This window comes from Notamacropus eugenii, chromosome 5, assembly GCF_028372415.1.
Source record: "Notamacropus eugenii isolate mMacEug1 chromosome 5, mMacEug1.pri_v2, whole genome shotgun sequence".
Taxonomy (NCBI): Eukaryota; Metazoa; Chordata; class Mammalia; order Diprotodontia; family Macropodidae; genus Notamacropus; species Notamacropus eugenii.
In genome coordinates, this window is record NC_092876.1 from 115,131,614 (window position 1) to 115,157,617 (window position 26,004).

The window sequence follows — 26,004 nt, forward strand, 5'->3', positions numbered from 1 at the left end:
ACTGATTATTCTAAAGGAGAAGATAACAATTAGTCTATGTTTGGCCAGCTTAGCTCCTTCCTACCAACTACTTAAGTGTACAAAAGAAATTAACAAGTAACAAGCAAACATACTTATTCAATCAGTCAGCAAAATAAAAGTTGGGACAACATACTTCTTAGGTTAGAGGACAAAATACACAAGAGTAAATGGGTTGTTCAAGTTGGGAGCAAGAAAAAAAAATCTCAGCTCCACTAAGAGAGAATGATTTCACCAGAGAAGTCTCCTCTTTACTGTCTTGGGTGTTGTAGATGCTATGAATTAAATTATATGTTGGAGGGCAGATTTCCCCTATTTATGGCTCTGGAGGTTTCTGTTCACTATTCAAAAATTCATGCCTTGCCTGTCTGGCTCACCCTTTCTTTCCCTCAGTCTTTGCTTTTTTTTCTCAAAGTCTCTCTTCTTCACATACCCAGTTGTTGCTTGCCCTTTGTTCTCAAGGAGGACCATGACATCAGGGAGGTGATGCCATGACTTGCAAGTGAGTTGGATTTAAGTGAGGCAGGGCAAAGTCACCAACCTCACTCTCTCCTCTGGAGTCATCTGGGTCCAGTGGAAAGATATAGATCAAGATGACTGGAGATAGCCCAGGAACTAGAAGGTATCAGCTCAAGAAGATAGGAAGTGGTTGCTTTGAAGGAAGCTCAGAAATTTACAAGGGGGAAGGAAGGAGTACATTCCAGTTCACTCCAGTGAAAACAGACTCCTAAAAAAGGAGAGTTTTTCACAAGTCACATCTAAAGCAAATAAAAAGATCATTTTTACTTCAAGGCAACTACACATTGTATAATCTGTATCAAAGTGCTTGCCTTCTCAGGGAGGGAGGAGGAGAGGAAGGAAGGGTGGGAATTATGTTGAATATGTCCCCAGTGCCTAAGCAGTGGGTGACATCAAAGGAATGCTGGCAGAATGGACAATGGTGGTATGTAAGGACTGATTTCTAGATCCAGTGACCTAGCCTGCATCCTCAGAATTGACACTTTGTGCACCAAAACTAAAGAACCTGTCTCCAAGTGTGTAGTCTTTCATAAAAGAGTATGTTTCCTTAAACACATTGTTGCCAGGATGTGAATGGGCCCCTCTTGAGAACTGGATTTAAATTGGATCAGATTAAATAAGCATTTATTCAACAAGTGGATAATGTCATTTAGTGGAAGATAACTTATTACTTCATGAAGTTATAAGTGTTTTGTACATTTGTCAGTCCTCTTAAGGAAAAATATATTAACAGCTTCCTAACTAGAGAAATTGACTTTCAGGTAATACAAAATGGGGTTAAATGTTTTTCTTCTGATAATTTTTGTTTAAAAAGTAGCATCAATAAAAGTGCTTTGCAGCACTTTTTTTCCTCAATTTCATGTAAAACATAGCCTGTACACAGAAGAAGCTCAAAGGTCTCTCAACCAATCAGGAATGATGTCTCTCTGCACAAAATTAGCATCACAGGGCCGTCCTCCAGGGGATTGCCAAACTTGCCTGGAAAGGGGGTAGTATACAAGAATATGGTTCTATTAGTATTTGGGCTCTCATTTGTCACTGATGGGGTCCAAATATGAGGTCAAAATAGAAAATAACAACAATAATCTCATTCCTGTCTATAAAGTAGATACTATGGAGATCTGATGAACAGTCATAACTAGCAAGAGGTTTTCCAGAGCTTCAGGGACTCTTCTTTCCTTCTTCCTTTCAGGTGCCAACATGAAGGAGCCTTCCCTTCTCAGAGGACTAACTAAGGAAGCATGCCCTGATGTTGGGATCTCAGGAAGAAGAGATATATGGAAGCATGATCTCCTCTTCCCTCTTTGAATCCAAGCATTGCTAGTCTCCTCAGGGAAAATCCCTTTTCCTGACTTGAGAATCTACTTCAGACAGAATGTTCTAAGTTTGCCCATGAGCTTCAAGATGCCCTGAATTTTCTGTCTCTCCCTTCCCTATTGAATTTGCCCCATGTGCCAGATTCCCTAATATTGACTCTGCTAGTTAAATAAACTCCTGGTGAATATTAGGTTACTGCAACAAGCTAGATAAAATTGTAACTATTGCTAAGTTATGAAATGGATACTGTACAATTCCCATGCTATGCAGCACATGAATAAGAAAGGGGTTCTCCCATTCCTTTGGGGGAAACTCTAGGAATCTTCAGGCCTGTGTATGGTTTTTTTAGTTTCAAAGTCACAAGGAGCCTTGTGAATTTTTAAGGATAAAGCGTGTCCTAAGTATGGAGAGATCATTTTATAACCACTTTTCTCATTCTAGTTTCTTAGTAAATCCCTAATTGGTGTCCATTTGTTGATTAATATTGAGGAGCACATTGAAGGGGGACAAATGAACTATTGTCTTAGAAGCTTCAGCCTATAAAGATCACCTTTTGATAGAAGCCTTAGAGGAGAAGTAGCTAAATGCCATGTGAGAGTCAGTTTATCTGTGAGATCAGGGATTAGGGAGGTAGCCCAGAGGTGGTGCTACATGGGACATATAAGAAAATATGGATAAAGTCATAAAGGATTTAAAGCACACAGTATAGGGAAACAGTTGAATAGCTGTTAGAATGGAGACTTCATGTTAGGGGAGTAGAGGGACAAGCCCCAATACAATGTCTGGGCTATTTTTTTTTTTTTTTTGGTCATGGCATTCAGAGGGTCCATGACTCTTAAAATTGTTTTCCTGATGACCACAGAAGCCAAGTGTTTAAAATGAAATTCAATCCAGCCAGACCTTTGATTTTCTGCATCTCAAAATATGAAACAAAGACATTAAATAATAATGAAGATATTCAATCACATAGCTTCACTAAAATACCATTATTAATCATAATTTTATAACACAAATATTTTTGCATCATTAATAAAGCCTTATTTCACCCTTTTATATTTTTGTCCATTCTATAGTACATAATAATATAGTACAATTGTACATATATTCTTTATAAATAAGTGGATATATATATAAATATATATATTTACATATACACATACTCAAAAGTTTTTATTGGTGAGGTAAAACATTTAGCTTGGATCCTCCTATGAAGGGAGGAAAGAGAGGTTAGAGCAGTAGTAAAAACTTGAAGTATTGGGTATTGCAATGGATAGAGTGTGGTACTGAGAGTGAGGAAGACCTGAGTTTCTATCCTGTCATAGACACCCTGAGTAAGTCACTTAAACACTCCCCCCCACCCCGCCCCTCCATTTACTTATCTGTAAAGTGGAGGAAATAATAGCACCCACTTTGCAGGAGTGTTTCGGGGATCAAATGAGTTAACATATGTAAAGGAAACTGAGGCTAAGGGAGGAAATGACTTACCACCATTCTAACCTTTTTATATAACTCCTGACTCCTCTAATGGCTTTCAATTTGTGTTTGATCAGGATTTTGATTCAGGTCTATCCAATCCCAGGATTAGCACTCTACCCAATATACCACCTAGAGAAAAAAAGTTCTAGCTACCCATCAGGCAAAATACCCTTTCTCTGCCCTTGTTTGGAAGTGAGCAAGGACAAGGATCTCTGTGTGGGGAAGGGGCCTTGGGCTCTCTGCCATCTGGAGCCTGTTCTGTTCCTCAAATAAAGCATCAACAGTACCAAGAGCCTACTTTTACTTCCTGGGTCAACATGAAACCATGATTAAATGGCCCTGTTATTACTTTTGTCTTTTTGCCTCTATTTTTTTTCCTATTTGTAGGGGGAGTATTGAAGATGTCTGTGATCTGATGAGCTTTGAGAGGTCAGAAGAATGCCAGATTGGATAGGAACTAGAGCCCATGCCAATTTATGGGCAATTTATTTGTACCCTCTGAGGGCAAGGTTCCCATTGTCCACTTCCTATCCACTCCTCTTCCCCCCTTTCCCCCCCTTTCCCCATTTACTCATTCATTTACAGACCTCTTTTAGCTCTGAATGTATAACTCCATGCATTCCCAGGATACTGAAACTTGGACCTCAATCTTTGATGACCAATATATTTTGTTTTTAGAAACACATTTAAAAATGATCTTGTTACTGCTTGTAAAGTTTCCAATGTTCCATCACTGATCCCAAGTAGGAGAGAAACACTAGGCCACGGAAAAGAATTTAAGTTCTGAAATGAATCTTAGAGGCTGAATCTGGCCCTTCTACCCTGTCAACCCCCAGCTAGAAGTGATTCATCTTGGACTCTGAAGTCCTCTGGCCCTGCATTCAATCCAACTCAACAAACAATTAAGAATCTATTCTGGACAAGACACTGAGTACATGATGCTTTATGTTGTTACTTATCTTTTCAGAAAAAGGGAGAATTAGAATGGTGAAGTGACTTTTTCAAAGTCCCAAAAAGAGTGACTGGCAGGACACGGATTTGAACCCAAGTCTTCTGCCTCCCAACTTAATGCCTGTTCCATTAGTCACACTTCTGTACCCTTCAGCCCGTTCACATCATATCTTGAACTATTAGTTTTCTTTAGAGATGAAGAGATTTCTAAAGAAGATTACTTTATAATTCTATAGTGCCTTTAATCTGAGACTTTAATGCTCTTTTTTTAAACTTCAAATGAAAACAGTGCCACTAAAATGTAAACTATTTCCGTTAGTGTTTTCAAATGCTAATTCCCATTCTCTCCTTGCATTGAGATTTGGAACAAATTTTGATTCTGAGTACGTAGTACAAGGACAGTGTCTAATGAATTAGGCACCAACCTTAAGTACTTAACTGTTATCTATAGGGTATAGACTATGTCTAATTTAATTTCAATCATACTAAATAGCACTATATTAATTAGGAAGCTAAATTCAACAAATATTCATCTATTATAAGTACCATATAAATGATTATTTATCAAGATTTGATGACCAATCCCAAGATGAAACTTTTTGTCACCAACAGAACCAGGGATCCAGCTAGAAGAGAAATTTGTGGGTTGGTTTTCACTTTTCAAAAACATTTCTTTGAATAGTCTGAAGAACTGAAAATCAACTCTAATACCATCTACAAGGCACAGTCTTTGCCTCAACTACAGAGATAGTGCTTAACTAGAGATCAATAAGGTTGAGCCTTTATAAGCAGAAAAGCTACTCTTTGAATTTTTGTCAATATTTGGTTTTCCTTCTTCCTATGTATCTATTGGCTTACTGTATTTCACCACACAATTGTCACAGATCTTATGACAAATTTTTTTTTGCAAAAAAAATGAAGCTTTTTTAAAAAAAATTGTGCTGGTATTACTTACCTTTTAGTTTCTGCCAATCTCACACTAACTTTTCACTCCCTGAAAATTGTCTTTCCGTAGTTGTTTCCATGCTGTTCAGTGAACACACTTTTAGCTTGAAGCCCACACTATAGTTTTTATATTTACCCATAATCAGAAAGAAATGCTTCAAACATTAATTTATCGCTGGCAGATGAACTGTACAGTTTAGTTAGCTCACTAAGGTGTAAGTAACTTACTCATGGCAGCTTCACCTGCCTGCCAGCTCCCCTTGTTCCTACGGCTCTTCATTGGATTGAATGACAATTCCATTAATACTGCAGCTCTCTAAACCAACCATGCAAGTGCACTTTCAGAAAAATACTGACTGTGTGTGCAATGAGAATTCTAGGCTCCCTGCTTGCAATATGGAAGAGATAAATGTGTATCCATATGCCACTGGTGAATACAATGCTGCTGTTTTCCTTTAGAGCTGTGTAACAAACAGAATTATATCATGATTGAAAGGTTCTAAATCAATTCTTGGACTAGAATACCACCCCACCCCACCCCCAGGGTGCAATGATTATATGGTGAAATATGGTATTATCTCAGCATCTTTCCAGAGTATTAACCTGTAGGATTGGATTCTCTTGATACTGCTAGAATAAGAAAACAGAACTGAAATTTGGTGTTGAAACAGAAATATGTAAATTGCCCAGATTCTGCAAAATGACATGAGCAGTTCCCTTAAAACAGATGGCATTTGAATCAGTTGGACTTGATAGCATGCAATCCACAAACAGTCCCTGTAACCAAGGAAAGAGAATAAATATTTCTGCATGACTGACTATATGCTGCTTTGAGTTTGGAAGTGTGCATATAAATGAAAACATAGCTAATGGGAAAGGATCAAGGGCGAAGAAGAGCCTATGGTCCACATGAAGATGAGATTAAGATTGCCATAAAAATGCAGGCAGCTAAGAAGGTGTGAACCATTTGAATTGTGGATCATCAGTTTATAGCCCCCTCTTGCTCTGGTGTTTGTTTCATTTCAAACCTTTGGGGTTTGAAACCTTCGGAGTTCATTCATGGCAAAAGGTGGTTTCCTGTTCCTAAGAACAAAGACTTTATCAACTAGCTAAAGGATTCTGGGGTAAGACTTAATATCAAACAGAGCCTTCAAAATATTATTTTGATAAATCAAATACAAATTAATCAGAATCTATCCCTACAAAATGAACATTGGTTTGATACAGTAAGCACTTGATAAATGCTATTTAAGGATTAAGGGGAAAATTCACTTGGTAAAATGCTTTGGGCAGTTTTTTACTCCCCACCCCTTCTTTCTTTAAATAATGCTTAATGCATTAGGCATGCACTAAGCGAGGCCTTGGAGGCCTATTTCCAGTGTCAACGGTCAAGTGAATTGGAGTTCACTTGATTCAGTTTCCAGATTTTACAAACCTACACCTAGGGATTAGGTTCCCAAGCTAACTGTCGTCAGGCCTGTCTTACTGAACCTGAGAGCTGGAATAGAAAAGTGTCGCCTTTTTTAGTCAGAGAGAGAATATAACCACAGATTTTTTACATCTGGAAAGGAAACCTAGAAATAAAATTAGTTCAACCTTCTCATTTTATACACAGGGAAACTGAGTCCTAGAGAAATGAAGTGATTTCCACATCTTTCATGTGGTTCACTCTTCAAACCAGAAAAAAATAGGAAAAATTGTTTAGATCAGAAGATTTTACATTAAAAAATAAATCCATGGTGGTATCAATTAAAGAAAGGTTTAAAACAGTTAACAGGAAGCAGTTAATGCATAAGTTCCTAACACTACCAGGGTTTTGGTTAACACCCATTTAAATTTCCTGGTGTTAAATTGGGAACAGGTGAATCACCCTAGTGTTAGTTCAGTGGTTTTGAAGCACTCAATTAGTGGGAAAGCATTTCATACAAATAGAAACACATGAAAATATCACTGCTCTGCTAGATTGAATGTGGCACTTTTGATGTTGATTGCTAACTTTGTGTACATAAGTATGTGTTAAAAGTCTAATCTCTGTGACAGAGTCTGGTAGAAAGAGCACCAGAGAGTGGCAGAAGATTTGGGTCGAATGCCCTGTGCTTAGTCTTGGCTTGACTTTTTCACAAACTGTGTCCTGACTTACCCATAACCTAGCTGTGTGACTTCTTTTTGTCTGTTTCCTCATTTGTGAAATGGGAATAATGTGTACACTACAATCTCATAGGATTATTGGTTGGTAAGTACTTTATAAATTACAAAGTGCTATGTAAATGTGAGCTGCTGTTATTAATATAAGGATTCTTTTGGCTATAAAAGATTAACTAGTATTTATTTAGTATTTCTAAAGTTTGCAAAGCACTTCCCATGATTTCATTTGCATCTCAAAGCAACCCAGTGAGTTAAGCACTACACATTTTATCCTTATCTTACAAATAAGGAAACTGAGAATGGGAATCTGAGACCCAAAGAAATTAAGTGGATCACCCAAGGTCACAAATAGAATAAGTGGAAGAGCCAGAATTAGAACCTGGAGCCTCTTGCCTTCATATTCAAAGTTCATTCCAACAAAGGTGAAGGTGGCCCTCCCGTAGTCACACTCCCTGCCCCAGCTTATATGAACTCCTTTAAAGGTTATAGACATCCTTCCTTAAGTTGTTGCTATCACATAGGACAAATAATCAAGAACTGCAGAGCCTGGTCACATGAGAACAGCTCTGGGCATCATCTCTGCCTGTCCCCCTTGCCTGGAATGCTCTCCCTCTTCATCTCTACCCACTGTTTTCCCTGATTTCCTTTAAGTACCAGCCAAAATCCCATCTTTCTTAGGAAACTTTTCCCATCCCCTCTTAATTCTCATACCTTCCCTCTCTTAATTATCCTATTTATCCCCTATGTAGCTTACTTGGCATGTATTTCTCTACATGTTGTCCCTCCCACTAGATTATAAACTTCTTGAGGGTGGGGACTATCTTTCACCTGTTTTTGTCTCCCCAGCACTTAGCACAAAGTAGATGATTAATAAATGGCACACAGTAGGCACTTCACAAGTGTTTATTGATTAATTTCACAGTATACATTTACATAAAAAAAGGCCAAACCTTTTTCTCTAACAAAATTTGTTTGGAAATTCGATAGTCATATTCTATGAGGGAAGGGAAAGAAAATAAGCATTTATATAGTGCCTACCATGTGCTGGGGGGCATAGGGTATGTTCAGGGAAGACTAGTAACTCTGGTGTGAGGGCTATTGAGGCCTTTTCAGGGCTGCTTTTCACTTTTGGTGTCCATCTGATCCACCTAACTCTCACCTGGGGTTCCAGGAAGCTATAGCATGCTTAGCAGCAACACCTGGGTAAACCTTTTTGGCCAATAGGCTAAACCAAGCTCAGGGGAACTGAGGAGTCTCAAACCTGTTGGTGAGTTGGAGGATGTCTATCCCAAGTACGGGAAGACATCCCTTGCTGGAATGAACAGATGAGAACAATTTTTTCCAGCTGTCATGAAGGCAGCTGAAGCAGGCGCTGTGGAGAATTTAGAGCTTGGATTAAACATCAAAGATCCACTGCATCTTGAGCCATCACCAGTCATCTTGCCTCTGCCCTGTCACTTAATGGACTTTGGAGGAGAGAATGAGGCTTAGGACCTTGTGCAACTCTCCCTCACTTAAATTCAGTTTGTGCATAGATCAAAAGACATCACCTATACCATTTTACCATTTTTGCCTATCTCAAAGGCCTGTGGTAATAGGCAAGTGATGAAGCAGCAGGTGCAGCTACAGTGGGAGGTAGAGTCACAACCCTGCACACAGGTGGCTCAAGCCAGAGTCATCTCACTGGAAGCAGCAATTCCCCAGGTGTCTGAGCAACCTTTTAAAGACTGCACTGCTTACCGCATGGTGTGAAGAAGGAGCTAGACAAGGTGCCCTAAAAATTGTCTGCTTATCCAACCCTGGCCTGATTACTGAGGCAGGTGTGAATCCCACCCCGTAGTCAACACATGTACACACACAAAAAATGTACCAAAATGTCAGGCCTAGAGGCCTAAGGGCTACCCGAGTTTTTCCTTACCTGTCGCAGGTCTTCGGCTGGCCAAACCGGATAAACACATGAGAGAAGAGACTTTCCAGAGTCGAACAAGGGTTAGGCTTTATTCAGGGTCTTGGTTACATGTGCAGGGTGAATTCTTCCTCAGGAGAGAGGAATCCTCCTCCTCCCAAGGAGGCAAAGATCTTACAGCAAGAGAATGGAAGCGGGAGAGGGGAGGGACCCTCTGCCCTCTAAAGGCCCTTCAGCGCAAAGAGCACCTTCAGGCTTTCCTGACCCTACTTAAGCTCTCCCGCTGCATAGTTTGCACGTGAATACCGGGCGTGCTCTCAGCCTTTAGCTAGTAAACAACAGGTGAGCTCAGACCCCGGGCCAATCTCAAGGGTGGGATGCTCTCCCCAGCACGTATCCCACGGAGAAGAGGCAGAGATGCACGAGATAGCCCGTGTCTCACGCCTCAATTCCCAGCTATTCCCTGGGGGGGCCTCATGAGAACTCTAGGGTTTAGAAGTCCTCACTTTTACCTGCCCGAGACTGTCCGTATGAAACTGAGCTTACACCCCCAACACAAAAATATCTGCAAAGATGATTCCACTCACCATCAGTACATGGAATGTGCACACACTTACAGACAACACAGAATCTAATAGACTGGAAAGATGAATAGCTCTTGTTGCAACAGAACTCAGCAAGTATTACGCAAATAGCAGCCCTAAGTGAAACAAGACTGGCAAATGAGTGAAACAAGACTGGCAAATGAAGGCCAGCTTACTGAAGCCAGAGTTGTATACATATTTTTCTGAAGTGGCCACAGTGAAGGGGAGCGCTGTGAAGCTGGTGTAGGTTTTGCAATCAAAACTAATTTAGTCAACAAGCTTGTATGCCTGCCAAAAGGACTGAAAGTCAGGCTCATGATAATACAATTGCCACTTGCAGGAAAATGCCATGCCACCATCTATCAGTTCCTGTGCTCCTACCATGATAAACTCTGATGAGGTCAAAGAAAAATTTTATGAAGACCTAGAGACCCTTATCATCAATGTACCAAAAGAAGGCTAGCTTATAATTCTGGGTGACTTTAGTGTTAGAATAGGCTCAGACTACCAGATATGGCAGGGAGTCCTTGGAAGGAATAGAGTTGGAAACAGCAACTACCATTGCTTGGTCACTTCCTACTGAAGACATGCATCTCATAACCTTTTCATCACCAGCACTGTCTTCCATTTACCTAAATACCTAAAAACTTCATGGATATGCCCTCACAGAAAACACTGGCATTTAGCAGACTATGTGATTGTAAGAAGAAGAGAAAGACAGGATGTGAGAGTGATGAAGGCAATGTGTGTGGCAGAGTGCTGGAGTGATCGTAGCCCAAAATATTCTCCAACCAAAATATTCTCATTCAATAAAAGTGGTGCCCCCAAAACAAAATTACTACCAGAAGAATTAATGTCAATAGATTAGAGTGCTTCTCTGAGTGGAAACAGTTCTTATCTTGGAGGAAAAGTTGAGCCAACACACAGTTGGCAACAGTGAGCAGAAAAGAAGTGGGCCGCTTTCAGAGATTTGGTGTACAGCACTGCATTTGCTCATAAGGGTTGGAATACTCACAAACATCAAGACTGGTTTGATGAAAATGATGGGGAAATTCAGGAGTTGATAAATGAAAAACAAGAACTCCACCGGGTTTATCAGCAGGATAGTTTATCTCTAAGAAGGCAGCATTTAATTCCATCAATAGTAAAGTACAAGTGAAGCTTAGAGAGACGCAGGATTCTTGGCTCAGTAAGAAAGCAGATGAAATTCAGTTTTATGCTGACAGTAACAATCCAAAATGATGCTCTGGCAGCTATTTATGGGTTAGAGGAGATCTATGGTACATCTCAACTACTCAGTGCTGATGGAGCCACAATGATTAGTGATAAGGACATGATAGAGATGGGCTAAATATTTCCATGGTGTGCTCAACAGAACATCATCAATCAATGCTTAAGTCATAGACCATTTGCCTCAAGTTGAAGTCAATCACTCCCTAGCTGAAGTTCCAACTGAAGAAGAGGTTTTGAATGCCATTAGGCTCCTTTTTAAAGCATCTGGTGTAGCTTCTATTCCAGCTGAGATTTACAAGGTAGGGGGACCATTGCTCATACAAAAGCTGATTGAAATTTTCTGGGTTATATGGCAAGAGGAGGTTATCCTCCAGCAGTTCAAGACATGGATGCCCCCATGGTCTCTATAAAGGTAGAGGAAATAGATTGTCCTGTGACAATCACAGGGGGAGGACAGGTCTCTCTTTTAGTCATTACTGGCAAGATTCTTGCCAGAGTCCTTCTTAATAGGCTGATCCTTCATCTGGAAGCTGGTCATCTACCTGAGAGCCAGTGTGGCTTCAGAAATGGCCAAGAAATAGTCCATATGGTGTTTGCTGCCCAACATCTCCAGGAGAAATGCCAGGAGCAGAACAGGGGTCTGTACACAACATTTGTAGATTCAACCAAGGCCTTTGATACTGTCAGTCATGAAGGCTTATGGAAAATTATATCAAAATTCGGTTGCCCAGAAAAGTTCATCAATATTGTATGTCAATTTCACAATGGCTTGCTTGTCCAAGTTCTAGATAATGGACAATGCTCTTGTGCTTTCTCAGTCACTAATGGAGTGAAACAAAGCTGTGTGCTTACATTTGTGCTTTTTAGCATGATGTTTTCCGCTATGTTGTCAAACATCTTCAATGAGGATGAACATGGCATTAAGGTCAGCTAATGCACTGATGGTAAATTCTTCAATCTGAAAAGAATACAAGCCAAGACTAAAGTGGATGGAGGGTTAATGCATGATTTTTTTGTTTGCAAATAATCATGCCCTCAGTGCAGCCTCTGAAGCTTAGATGCAGCAAGGTATGGATTGATTCTGTGCTGCTTGAGCTAATTTTGGCTAACAACACCAAGAAAACATAGGTGCTCCATCAGCCAGCACCACACCATTTGTATGTGGAGCCACTGGATACTGCAAATGAAGAAATTTTGAATATTGTGAATAAGTTCACTTACCTTGGCAGTATACTTTCCAGGGATGTACACATTAATAATGAGGTTGACATATGCATCACCAGAGCTAGCTCATTATTTGGGAGGCTCTGAAGGAAAGTGCAGGAGAGAAGAGGTAGTAGACTGATTTCCAAACTGAAGGTTTACAGAGCCATTGTGCTGACCTCATTAATGTATGCCTGTGAAACCTGGACAGGAAACCATGCCAGGAAACTGAATTACTTCCATTAGGAAGATTCTGAAGATCACCTAGCAGGATAAGGTACCAGACACTGAGGTCCTTTCTTGAACTAAACTGCCAAGCACTTTATTTCAGATTGAAACTCCGGTTCAAATGCAAAACATACATTTGCCTAAAAGTCTATTTCATGGAGAACTCACACAGGGCAAGCACTCACACAGAGGTAAGCAAAAGCAACACAAAGATACTCTCAAGGTCTCTCTTAAGAATTTTGGAATTGACTGTGTGACATTGGCACAGTACCACCCAGCATGGCGTGCCCTCATCAGAGAAGGAGCTGTGTGCTCTATGAGAGAAGTAGAATTGAAGTAGCTCAAAAGAAATGAGATGCGCAAATTTAGAGAATCCACCTCAGATGATCATATGGACTATTTGTGCCCAACCTGGGGTAGAACATTCCACACTTGTATTAATCTGATCAGCCACAGTTGAACACATTGTAACTCTACTCCAACATAGTGATGTCATTTTGGTCCTCTTTGAGAACAAAAGGCAATAATCAACCATGTGCTGGGCACTTTGCTAAGAGCTTTTTACAAATATTATCTCATTTGATCCTCACAACCCTGCAAGGTAGGTACTTTTATTATTATCTCCATTGTAAAGTTGTGGAAACTGAGGTAGACAGAGGTTAAATGACTTTCCCAAGGTCACCAACTATCAAGTATCTGGTCTTCCTGAAATGCCTCCCAGCATACTCTATCCACTATGTCAGCAACTACGTATTAGGTAACTAATATTATTAAATGTCAGATTCTACTTTTTTGTATATATCAACATCCCAACTGTCATTATAATAAAAACATTTCTAAATGTTGTCCAGTTACCCATAGTAACAGAATTTTGCTAAATTTATTTGTAAAGAAATTGCTTGCTATTATATGATGCAAAACACAAATTTTTATTTGCAAAAAAGTAATGTGGAAAAATAATCCTCAGATATATGACTGAAAAAGGGGATGAGCCAGTCACGTAGTGAGAGTGACGGAGATAACTAGTGGACAGCCCACATGCTGCATTGGTATCCATCTAATAGCAAGAGATCTAAAGATAGGCCAAGAAAATTTGGGTGGAACCCTTGTGTGGAGGATTTTTGCCAGGCCATGAAAGAGAGTAGCATAAGGTAAGAAGTTGTGGATGGTGTAAGCACAAGCAAGGTGGGATTTTTGTTGTTTCCTTTTTGGAGTTCAGTTTCCCAGGCTCAGCCTAAATTGTAAACATCTGAAGGATTAATCTTCTTTGAACTTTGATAATTCACAGATGTGCTAAGTCATGTAGACTTCATGTCTTCTGACTCTGAGCCAATCAGCAGCTGACTGCATCTTTGTTATATATTCTGGGAGCTTGGCATTTTGCTTTGAGGCTCACTCATGAGAAGAACCTTTTTATTCCCTGGATTAGATTCTGGGTAGCTGTTTGTTAAGAGTCCCCTGACTACTCATATGTTGGTGCTCACCTGCTTTGGTGGTGTATGTAGGTGGTTGTATTATTCTATTAAGACAGTTGGAGCCTTGTGTATTGGATTCTTTCTTAGACTACTTATCTGCATTTATGTCTGTTAATTAAAGTAAGATTGTTAACCCCTTTAAAGTTGTCTTTCCTTTAGAAAAGCAGGTCAAAGAACCTGTGCTAGCAGCCCACCCTGTGTGCTAGTACAGTTGCTAAAACAGATGCTAATACGGATCTGTTCTGTTAGAGGAAGCACCCAAATGGATCATCTCATTTGGTCTCCCTCCCTATCTCTCCTCTCTGTTATCCATCTTCCATCTATGTAGCTGCCAAAATGATATTCTTAAAGCACTGGTCAGATTATGTTCAATAAATCCCAATGGTTTTCTGTTACCTCTGCAATCAAGTACAAACCTACTACTTTGTATTTAAAGTGCCTCACAACCTGGATCCAACCTACCATGATTGGTTTATTACATATTTCTCACTTTCTTGAACTCAGTTTAGCCAAATTGGTCTACTCGCTATTCCCTGAATTCTGCTTTCTAGTTTTGCCTTTGAGTCATTTTCCAGGCTGTCCTTGTGGTTGGCATTTCCTCTTTCCTTCTTTCCTGCTCTTAGAATCAATTTTTGATTTCCTTCAAAGTTCAGTTCAGATGTTACCTCCTCCATGAGGCCTTTCTTGGTCTCGTCAGCTCCTAATGTCTCCTTCAGAAGTCACCTTGTATTAATTTTGTATGTTTTTGTGTAGGCTTACATATGTATACATCATTTTCTCTAATTTCCTCTAAGGTCCTTAAGAGTAAGGGGCAGGCTCGTTTTCATTTTGTATACATATAAATCAACATAACAGATCACTCCAGTGTCTTAGTACAGTACCTGATACTTAAAATGCTTGATTTTGCAAGCAAGTCAATGTTTGATTGACTGATTGATTAGAGTTCAGATGCATTGAAATATTAAAGAAATAATTTGATGCTGTAAATCCTTCTGTCTAATCCTTATCTATATACCTATAATAATAATAATTAAAACCCCCCACTAATATCTAATTGTATAGGGCACCTTCCCTTCCCCCACTCTCCACCGCCCCAGCCCTAGCCTGCTAATTTGTATTTAACGGAGTATGTTCCAGGGGGTGGAAAGAAATCTGAAGCACCTTTATCTTCATGCTCATTATGCCAAGCACTCTTCTTTACCCAGTGTGGATATCAGTTATCTCTAGTGAGAAAGCCCAGAGTCACAGACTTCCTCCTATAAACAAAAGGCTTACTGTTCTCTAATTGCATCCGGGTGATACTAGAACTGTTGGAGGAAGTTTTAAATTGATGTTGGTGTTTATTCTTTATCAAGAATCTAGGTCCTCTTTGAAGTGCCTGTTAAGGGCTTTGGCTACCATCACTGACAGGTAGGTAGTCTGAGACTTTGACAGAGATGTCCTTTCACTCTGTTATAAGCCTCCTCAGCTCATCTTGTTTAATCCTTGTGACTTTTGTCCTCTTGATCCTCCATAAAGGTAGTCACTGTCAAAACCTCGACAATACCCTCTATAGTTTTGTGGGGGGTTTTGCAAGAGATGATTTTCTGTTTGTATTTCAGCTTAGACCTCATGTGTTATTTGCTTTCTCTTATCTCAATAGAACAGTCAGAAATGCAGGCTGGCAAATCTATTTTATATTCTGCCTAATTGTTGTTTACCTTGCAGTCTAGGGCAGCTAAGTGACAAAGTGGATAGAATTCTGGGCCTGGAGTCAGGAAGACTCATCTTCTTGAGTTCAATTCTGGCCTCAGACACTCACTAGGAAATGGCAAACCATTCCAGTATCTTTGCCAAGGAAACCCCAAAAGGGGTCATGAAAAGTCAGACACGACTGAACAATAGCTTTCAATCTAATTTATAAATTCTTTTCTCAGAATCACAGAATTTCAGGGCTAAAAATATTTCAGAACCCACCTACTCTAACTGATACCTCCAAAAGAATCCCAGCAACAGTGTGTCTGACAAGTGTTCACCCCTCTTCTGCTTTAAGCCCTCAAATGGAGAGGAACCAATTGCCTCCCTCCGTGACATCAACTTAAATTTGCCTCTTCACAACCTGCATCCATTGCTTCTGTTTTCTAGGGCCAAGGAGAACTAACCTGATCCTTCTTCCACATCTTTGAATGACCTGGTTTAGTTTGGTTTCATGCCAAGCTTTTTGGAAATTAATAGTTAAACAGTGCCCTGAATTCCTTGTTCTTCTTCCCCCCAATCCCAATGGATTTTCACTGTTTTGCAAAGCAGTAATATTTATACCTGCCATCTTCTTCTGTATTTTTTAAAAAATGGACCTTCTAAATTGATGTTGTCCTTGACTGGCATGTCTCCTAGTTTGCCAAGAAGATCAAGTGTTGGCACACAAATTATTTGGTGGCTTTTTTTAACCTCTTCTTTGTGGCAACTGCTTTCTATTAGTTCAAATGAGTCCAGTTTACTACAATTGAATATGACAAGCAGTTATTTAATAGATAGTATTAAATACCAGCCATTATGGTAAGAACTAGGGGGTGCAAAAACAATAACAGAAAGTCAAACAGCAGCCTGGTATTGAGGAGCTCATATTCTAAAGCATCATGAACCTAGATAAGTAAATACAGCATATACGGAAAAGAGACACAACATACTTTGTCAAGGCAGAGAAGAATACTGACAACTGGAAAGATGGAGAAAGTCTCCTCTAGGACTGACATTTGAGCTAAGCTTTGAAGGGATCTCAATTCTAAGAGATGGAGGGAAGGGGCAGAGCAAGGGGAAGAGCCTGAGCAGATGTAGCAGGGCAAGAGACAGAATGTCCTGAATGAGAAACAACAGCAAGTAGGTCAGTTTGACTGGCTTGTAGAGCACATAAAGAGTAATGTGAAATCCAGCTAGGGAGCTCAGTTGATACAGTTAAACTTCCAGTTAGAACAGTGATGATCAAAGTCAATGTCATTTTCCATTTTCTGCATCAATGGATTGTGTAAATAAGTCAGGATGGGACTGTCGTCATTGGACACATTTCTGTCATTCCCTTCCAATCTCTATCCTCTTCTCTAAGATACAATACATCTTGGAATCATAGACTATCAGGACTGGGAAATGACTTCTCCAAGGTCATAAGGGTAATCAGTGGCAGATCCATAACTAGAACAGAGTTCTCTACTGATTTGTAGGCCAGAATCAGGAGGCAGAGCAGTGGCTCAGTGGATAGAGCACTGGCCTGGAGACAGGAAGACCTAAGTTCAGATCAGGCTTCAGACACTTACTATGACCCTGGGTAAGTCACTTAACCTCTCTTTACCTTAATTCACTGGAGAATAAAATGACAACCCACTCCAGTATCTTTGTCAAGAAAATCCAATGGACAGTCTGAATATGGACATTAAGAGACTGACAGTTAAGGTAGCACAGTGGATAGAGTGTGGAGCCTCAAGTCATTCAGATTCATTTTCCTAAGTTCAAATCAAACCTCAGACACTTACTAGCTGTGTGACCCTGGGCAAGTCACTTAACCTTGTTGGCAAACCCCTCCAGTATCTTCACCAAGAAAACCCCAAATGAGATCACAAAGAGTTGGACATGATTGAAGCAACTGAACAACAAAATCCGGAGTTGCTTTCTCTACCATCTGCCTCTCCTGTTTAAGTATTGTTTGGAAGGATGTGGCAGGGCAGCCAGTGGTGTATGCGTTTTAAAGCTTCCCTCCCTGCCTGCCACACCTCACATAGGATTTAGTTTTATAACATCTAATGTGCTTATCTTCTAATATTGCATATTTTAGCTATCTCTGTTGGTGTCTATCTCCCTAAAACACAGCTAAGAGGTAGCTGGGTGGTGCAGTGGACAGAGCACAGGGCCTAGAGTCAAGACTAGACCTGAGTTCAAATCCCACCTAAGATATGGGGCAGCTGGGGCATGCAGTGGATAGAGCACCAGTACTACAGGAGTCAGGAGGACCTGAGTTCAAATCTTACCTCAGACACTTGACACTTATTAGCTGTGTGACCTTGGGCAAGTCACTTAACCCCAATTGCCTCATCCTGGGTCATCTCCAGTCATCCTGATGAATATCTGGTCAATGGATTCAGATGGCTCTGGAGGAGAAGTGAGGCTGGTGACCTGCACAGCCCTCCCTCACTCAACAAAGTCAAGTGCAAGTCATGTCATTATTTCTCTGATGGCATGGTCTCCTTTGGCAATAAAGGATGAACACACACACCTACTGAGGGCAGGAACTATCTTGTGTAAATTTCCTTCTCCTCCTCCACCTAGCACAGTATTTTGTAGGGTGTAGACACTTCAGTGCTGAACATATGGGAAAATTAAGAGGTAAGAGACTAAAATTGTGAATTTCAACTGGGCTCAAAAGTTGACAAAAGTCATTACCTCTATTCCTCTTCCAAATGCAGTGCCAACAAATTTAATTAAACAGCACATCTGCTGAGTGGTTGCCCCCAACATCTAATTATCTGATAAATAACTCAGAGCAAAATGATGTTGAAATCAACTAAAGGAGGGAGTGCTGTAATTATTGAATAGAGACATATTAACAATATAATTAATTTTCCCATTTAAGAACTAGGTGGGAAATAAGTTGCGATGGAATGCTATTAGAGATAGTGAGTGGAAGCCAAAGTTAAGGCCTTTTTTTCTTCTAAAACATCAGTTGGCAATGTTATTGGCATCATCTTCACAAGCCACTCATTAACTGTGTGCAAGCCCTCTGACTTGTGGTACAGGATGTGGTATATTGCAGTCTTCTCACAAGTCTCACCACCACTAATGTCAAGCTGTATTTAATTCTCAGCCCTGAGACAAGTGTTCTCTTTACTCTCCATTGATTTAACCAGACCATGAGGGGGAACTTGTGGCCTTGAAGCCACATATGGCTTTCTAGGTCCTTGGGTGCAGGTCTTTGACTGAATCCAGACTTCACAGAACAAATCCCCTTTAAAAAAGGATTTGTTCTGTAAAACTTGGACCTGATTAAAAGGCCATACCCAAGGGCCTAGAAAGCCACATGTGGCCTTGAGGCCATAGGTGCCCCACCCTTGAACCAGGCCTTTCAAAGCCCCACAATGAATTCTCCTTTTCCCCATGTGTCATAAACATAAAACCAAAGACTGTCAGAGCTGAAAAGAATGTCAGAAATTGTCTAGTGGCTAAATTCTAGTCCAACTCCCTAGCCCCCTAATTTTATTTATTTTGATAGTTCAATGGATCTAGGAATTCAACCTTCCAGTATTACATTTCACAACCCAGCTACAACTTCTCAAGCTGTGTTTTTCATTTAATAATAATAACTCAAATTAAATGGTGCTTTAAAGTTTGCAGAGCCCTTTGCTTATTTTATTTCATTTGGATATTTTGCTGTAATTATCTACAATTACTTTATGAAGTAGCTACCACAGGTATTATTATCTCATATTACAGATGAGGAAACTGATTCTCAAAGGGATTAAATGACTTGCCCACAATGGGAGGCATGAACCCAAATTTTCCTGACTCACTGGATCACAGAATTTCCAAGTTGGAGGGGCCTTCAGTGACCATATAATTCAACTGACATTTGGAAAATAATCTCCTTTATAACATATCCAACAAGTGGTCATCTAGCCTTTGCCCAAAAACTTTCAATGAGGGGGAATCTATTACTTCCATATTCTTTAAAATACCTATGATGTCCCTCCAAGTCTTTTCCACATTTAAACATCTCCAGCTTCTTCATCCTTTACTAATACACTCTGAACTCAATGCCCCTCACCACCATAGTTGTCCCTTTTCTAGACAGTTTCTAGCTTATCAATATCCTCCCTGGAATGTGGTACCTAGAACTGTTCTAGATGTGATCTGACAGAGTACAATGGGACTAACACATCCTTAGTCATGAATGTTGAATTTCTCATAATTTTGCCCAACATCTCAATAGCTTTCTTGACTGTTGCTGGGCATAGTTGAATGACATTGAGGTGGCAGACTAAAAACAGTGACATTCTTGGTACCTTGTGTCCCTTTTTCTACAACTCTGGATAATCACTTTAGAAGTAGGAAGGGGTCATATGGGACAGGGAAATTAGGAGATAAGGAAAATGAGCCCTTGAGAGGTTGCCTAAGGCTACTATACTGAAAGGCATCTTGGTGGTACAGTGGATACAGCACTAGACCTGGAGGCAGGAAGAGCTGAGTTCAAATACTTAGCTGTGTGATCTTGGGCAAGTCACTTAACCCTGTTTGCCACAGTTTCCTCATCTGTGAAATGAGCTGGAGAATGAAATGGCAAACCACTGTAATATCTTTACCAAGAAAACCCCAAATAGGGTCACAAAGAGTCTGTCACAACTGAACAGCCAAATAATGCTGAAAACAAGCAAGAAGAAGGTGTTAGGATAGTTGAAAGAGCACTATTCTGGGAGTCAGGAAACTTCAGAACTATCCCTAGTTTTGCTACTTTCTTGATTACCTTTGGCCAACCCTTTCCACTTTTATAGGCCCTGGTTTCCTTACTGTCAAATGAAGGGATGGAAATAACTGATCTCAGTGGCCCTTTTCAAATCAAAGGTTCTGTAGTTCTAAAACAATGTGCACATTAAACTCATCTACTTGGTTTGAACCTCAAGGAAAAGAGTGACTATTTCTTAATTTTCTTTGTTTCCCCATAGCTCCTAGAACAGTGCTGAGTGAGTAATACATAATCAACAAATTCTGAATGTTGGACTGATTACAATATTACATGGGTAGTAGAGAGTAAAATATTTACGCCATCAGTCATTCAAAAGCATTTATTAAGTGCCTCATGTCCTAGGCGCTGATGCTATAAAAACAAAAATGAATGCTGGGGTGGATGATGCACACCTGCAATCCCTGTTGCTGGGGAGGCTGAGGCTGGCGGATCAAATTGAGTTCTGGAGTTCTGAGCTACAGTTGGGCTGATGCCTATAGGGTGTACGCATTAAGTCTGGCACCAGTATAATGAGCACGCAGAAGTGGGGGACAACCAGGGTGCCTAAGAAGAGGCAAACTAGCCCAGGTCAGAAATGGAGCAGGTCAAAACTTTTGCATTAGGTAGGGAGAATCTGTCTCCAGAAAAAGAGGAAGGGAAAGAAAGAAAGGGAGAGAGAGAGGGAGGGAGAGTGAGAGCGAGGGTGAGGGCGAGGGTGAGGGCAATCCCTATCCTCAAAGTAACTGGGGAAGGGAGGTAGGGGTTTGGTAGGCATGCAGCAGGTACACAGGTAAGCAGGTAAAAAGTAATTTAATGAGGGAAGTTTTAATAACTGGGGAAATCAGAGAAGGCTTCATAGAGGAGGCAAGACCTCTGCTGAACTTGGTCTGAAAAAAAATCTTGGTCTGAAACTTGATACCTCTAATGACATCTGCACAAGTTCAGTCCATGTAAACTTGTAAATGTGGGATACTGACCACAAATAAGTGGCATAGGATTGACATATGTTAGTAATTAAGGGCAATTAATAGGGCTATACTAACAAAGAATGCTATTGCCAGCTTAGCAGACCAATCTCATATAGACATTTTGTTCTGGAATATCCATATATTTCCCAGGCATCCCAAATTTTTAATTTCTTTGCTTAAAGTGCATTTTTCCAACTTAGTTAATAAATAATGGGGCAAAGGTATCATAAAACCATTCAGACCAATTCATCAGTATGTTGTTAGTCATTTCAGTCATGTCTGAATCTTAGTGACTCCGTTTGGGGTATTGTTGGCAAAGATATTGGACTGCTTTGTCATTTCATTCTCCAGCTCGTTTTACAGACGAACAAGCTGAGGCAAACAGGAATAAGTGATTTGCCCAGGGCCACATAGCAGCTAATTGTCTGAGGTCAGATTTGTGCTCAGGTCTTCCTGACACCAGACTCTATTCAACTGCATCATCTAGCTACCCAATTCATCAGCATCCTGGAAGTAAATGAAAATATCAGCAAGATAAACTGCCCATCACTGACCCAATAGGCCTTGATATATTAAATTCCTGAACCTCTGACCGGCTGCAAGGCACTGAACAAAGGACATAAGGACATAAACCAATAGACATACAGGCCACACAGGGTTTGAATGACCATCTTTCAATGAACAGTTTCCCATACCCAGATTAGACTGTGTTGGGTCTGTAGGTGATATCAGGTAGGGAGGTGTCAATGACATAGGTTGACTAGTTCTGCATGGCCTTATTTTTCAAGGGTTTATAGTCATAACTCCATGCTCTCCTTGACAAATGGTGCCAGGCTTCCCCTGGGAGGTAATGTAGACCTAGATGAACATCTCCTTCTGCTTCTTACATAGAAACTCTTTTTGAGTTATGGCATCTGGCCTAGGCAATGCGTTGACTAGAATTGGTGCTTCCAATAGGAAGCTAATTTGCCCAACCTTACAGGCTATGTGGCAGTGACTACTCTGCCTTGACATCAGTACGAATGCAAGGAAAGTCCTGGGGCTTTAGGCTATAAATAAGACATAACCAGAGGCACTATAGCTGAATAGAAACATCTGCTCCAAATAGAGCTTCTGGCACTAAAATGATTTTCGGTATTATACACAGTAGCTAAAATATGAAGTGGCAGCCAGTGGTTTCCTAATACCACTGAGAAGTAAAGGAAATGGGTTATTTTGGGTCTATTGGGACTCAGTCTCTAGGGTCACGGTTATGATTGAAAGTGGACAGTATTTCATTATTTCAGGCTCTATCCTGGGGTTGCAGGGATGCTTGCTCTAATTGGGGAAGGATAGAAAACTTCTGGGAGCAGCTAAGTGGCAGAGGGCCTGGAGTCAGGAAGACCTGAGTTCCAATCTAGTCTCAAATACTTACTACCTGTGCGAACCTGAGCAAGTCACTTAAGCTCTGTTTTGCCTCAGTTTTCTCAATTGTACATGGGCATGATAATAGTACCTACCTCCCCAGTGGTGTTGTGAGAATTAAATGAGACAAGAATTGTAAAGCACTTAGCACAATGCCTGGAACATAGTTAAGTGTGATATAAATGTTACTTTTTATTATAATTACTACTCTAATTGTGTAGGATGGAATTCTTTCAAGTCTCTGTTAAAATCTCACTTTCTGTAAGAAACCTTTCCTAGTCTCCCTTGAGCTGAGTACCTTGCCCTATGATTATCTTGTATCTACCTTATATGCGCTTAGTTGTTTGGGAGGAGGAGTGGGGGCTTCTTGAGGGGAGGAGTTGTCTTTTGCCTTTGTAACCTTTGAGCTTAACACAATGCCTGGTACCTAGAAGGGCTAGACTTGTCTTACAGGACCCCTCCCACTACTGGATTTCTGGGTGGCTTCTAGCACATTCAAAAGGAGACTTTGTGAAAGCATATGTGACCTCCTGGGTGAAATTACTCAGGATGAGATAGCGTGGATGGGATGTGACTTGTATTAACACAGGAACTGCCACATGAAAGAGATCCTAGATTCATTAAGCAGGGTTTCTTAACCTGGTGTCTGTGAACTTTCTTTCTTCAATATTTTGATAACTATTTCAGAATAAATTGGTTTCCTTTGTAATCCTATGATTTTTATTTTATGTGTTTAAAAACATTCTGAGAAGGAGTCTATAGGCATAGAGAATGCGGAAGGGGTCCATGACAGACAAGAAAGTTAAGAACCCCAGCCAACTAAAGCATAGTATTTCTTTAGATTAAGAAAGTTAAACCCATTTAAAAAATGTTGCTGTACTATTGTTGGGCATTTTTTTCTTCAGACTTTTGCTGATTAATCACATTATTAGTCATAGATAAAATAATCACCAATACAGCAAAATCCTACTTATTTGGAACGGGAGGTTCAGACTTGGACTATGAGATCCATCTCTTACATATTTCAGACCTTAGATATCTCAGAATATGTAAAGCTCTAAAGATCAGGAAGGAGCAGGCACATTTCCTGGCAAGAAAGTGAGATATTTTACACCTTAGGGCCTCACTCAGCCCCACTGACACTCATTTAACCTATAATTCGTTTTCTTTTCTTTTTATCTGGGACCTATGATCTCATTGCATGAATTTCCAATGAGGAAACTCTCTACTCTGCAGATCAGTAACTGCTCTTCAATATACTGTCTTAGAGAAACGCCAAGGTCACATAGCCAGTATGTCAGAGATGGCACAGGAACCCACATCTTTCTGACTCTGCAGGCTTTCTCTTTATCTGCTTGTGCTGCTGCCTTTAACACACAATTCCCAAAGAAACTGGCAATCTGATATGTCATCTCAGAACAGATTAGAAGCAAAGGGAGGATTAGAGATGGGGGAAGGTCAGAGGTAAAACTGCTGTTAGAAACACATAAAATAACAGCAGAATTCGCAACTGACAACCTGATGTTGAAGCAGAAAACGAAAAGAAAAAGACGTAATTATATTACCATGCAGTTACTTGACAGCAGTGGATGCCATCACGGTGACCCTGAACCATTGGGAAAATGTTGATCCTCTGTATCTTCTGTCTGAGAAGACAAGCAAGTACATTTCAGAAAACTTTCCACCAAAAACTGTTGAAAAAAGGGAAGTTTTGGATGTTGGGAAGATCAGTTTATACTTATCTGGAAATGTCACATGTGTGGGATAACTCATTAGATGGCAGTGCCAAGTCAAGGAAGTGTGATTGCAGGAACTCTGTTCATCAGGAAATTAGCAGCCCTCGTGGTCTCTCTTACCGAGATCCTTTTATTCTCTTTATCTGCCACTGTTCAATATTTTCTCCTTTTTGATTGACTTCTAAGTTCTTCTCATCTTCTCTCTTGCTCTGCATTTGTTACAATCCACCTCCAACAAATAATTTTCATGGCTTCATAAACCACAATGTGGTTAGTTAAAAATTTACTGCAAGCATAGCTAGTATACAGTTCTCCTTAATTCGATTCAAAAATAGTTTGTACTGGGATTGAAACTCCTACCTAAGAGGAGCTAGGTGGCGCACTGGATAGAGCACTGACCCTGGAATCAGGATGACCTGAGTTCAAATATGACCTCAGACACTTATTGTTGCATGATCCTGGGCAAGTTACTTAAAACCAATTGCCTTCAAAAAAGAAAAGAAAAGAAGCTTCCAAAACCTGAAGTGGCATAGGAGAAGAGTCCTAGAGAAAAAGGAAGAAATGATCTGATGAGAAAATATTTTCAGGCTGATGGAAAACCCAAACATATAAAAATGCCTCAGTAATGTACCCATCCAGAGGCAAAAAAGAGTTTCCAGCATTTTTATTGATAAAACAAAGAGATCTATATTCCAGAATTTTTCACTATATTGTACATTAAACCTCAAGAGAAAAACTGCTATTCCTCTCCCTACCCACAAAAATGTGCACATGATATAGGATTCCTATCACATGTCAAGATCCCTGGGCAAGTAGATGTTCATGACATTCTTTTTCAGCTACTTTTCTTAAAAGAAAATTCTCAGACCTTCTAATAGTCTGCTGAAGGGGTATCTGGAGAGATCGGCTATTCATATAACAAATTCAATTCTGCATGATATCAGTTCAATTCAGATGTTACCTCCTTGGTGAAATCCTCATTCTCCCTTCTCAAATATTCTTAGTCCATGTTGACTATTCTTTTGCCTGTCTTCAATCACATTCTACTGTTATTATGCTATACTGGAAAAGAGAATTGGACTTGGAGTTAGGAAAGACCTGGGGTCAAAAGCTAACCTTGGAAACTTACTAGCAGCATGGTCCTGGACAAGTCACTTAACCTCTCTGAAACTCAGTTTCCTCAAATATAAAATGGGAATGATACTAGTGCCTAGCTCACAAAGTTGTTAAGGATCCAATCATATAATATGCTAATCACTTTGTAAATCTTAAAAGTGCTAAATAATTATTTGCTATTGTTGTTATTTGTATGTATGCATGCCATACCTTTCCTATTTGATTGTAAACTTCCTGAGGACAGGGATTATGCCATTGTCTATCTTTGTACTTCTAGGGCTAAAACAATATCTTGCTGATAGTAAGCCCTGAATAAATGG

General features: G+C 40.1%; 1 long non-coding RNA gene across 1 annotated transcript; it reads right to left on the reverse strand.

The window, feature by feature from the left end:
- Nucleotides 1-9,350: 9,350 nt before the first annotated feature.
- LOC140505064 (uncharacterized) lies at nt 9,351-25,239 on the reverse strand. The gene is made up of 2 exons (XR_011967338.1): nt 24,398-25,239; nt 9,351-12,052 (listed from the first exon to the last, which is right to left on the reverse strand). It is a non-coding gene; the product is annotated as an uncharacterized lncRNA (long non-coding RNA).
- Between the last annotated feature and the right edge of the window lie 765 nt (nt 25,240-26,004).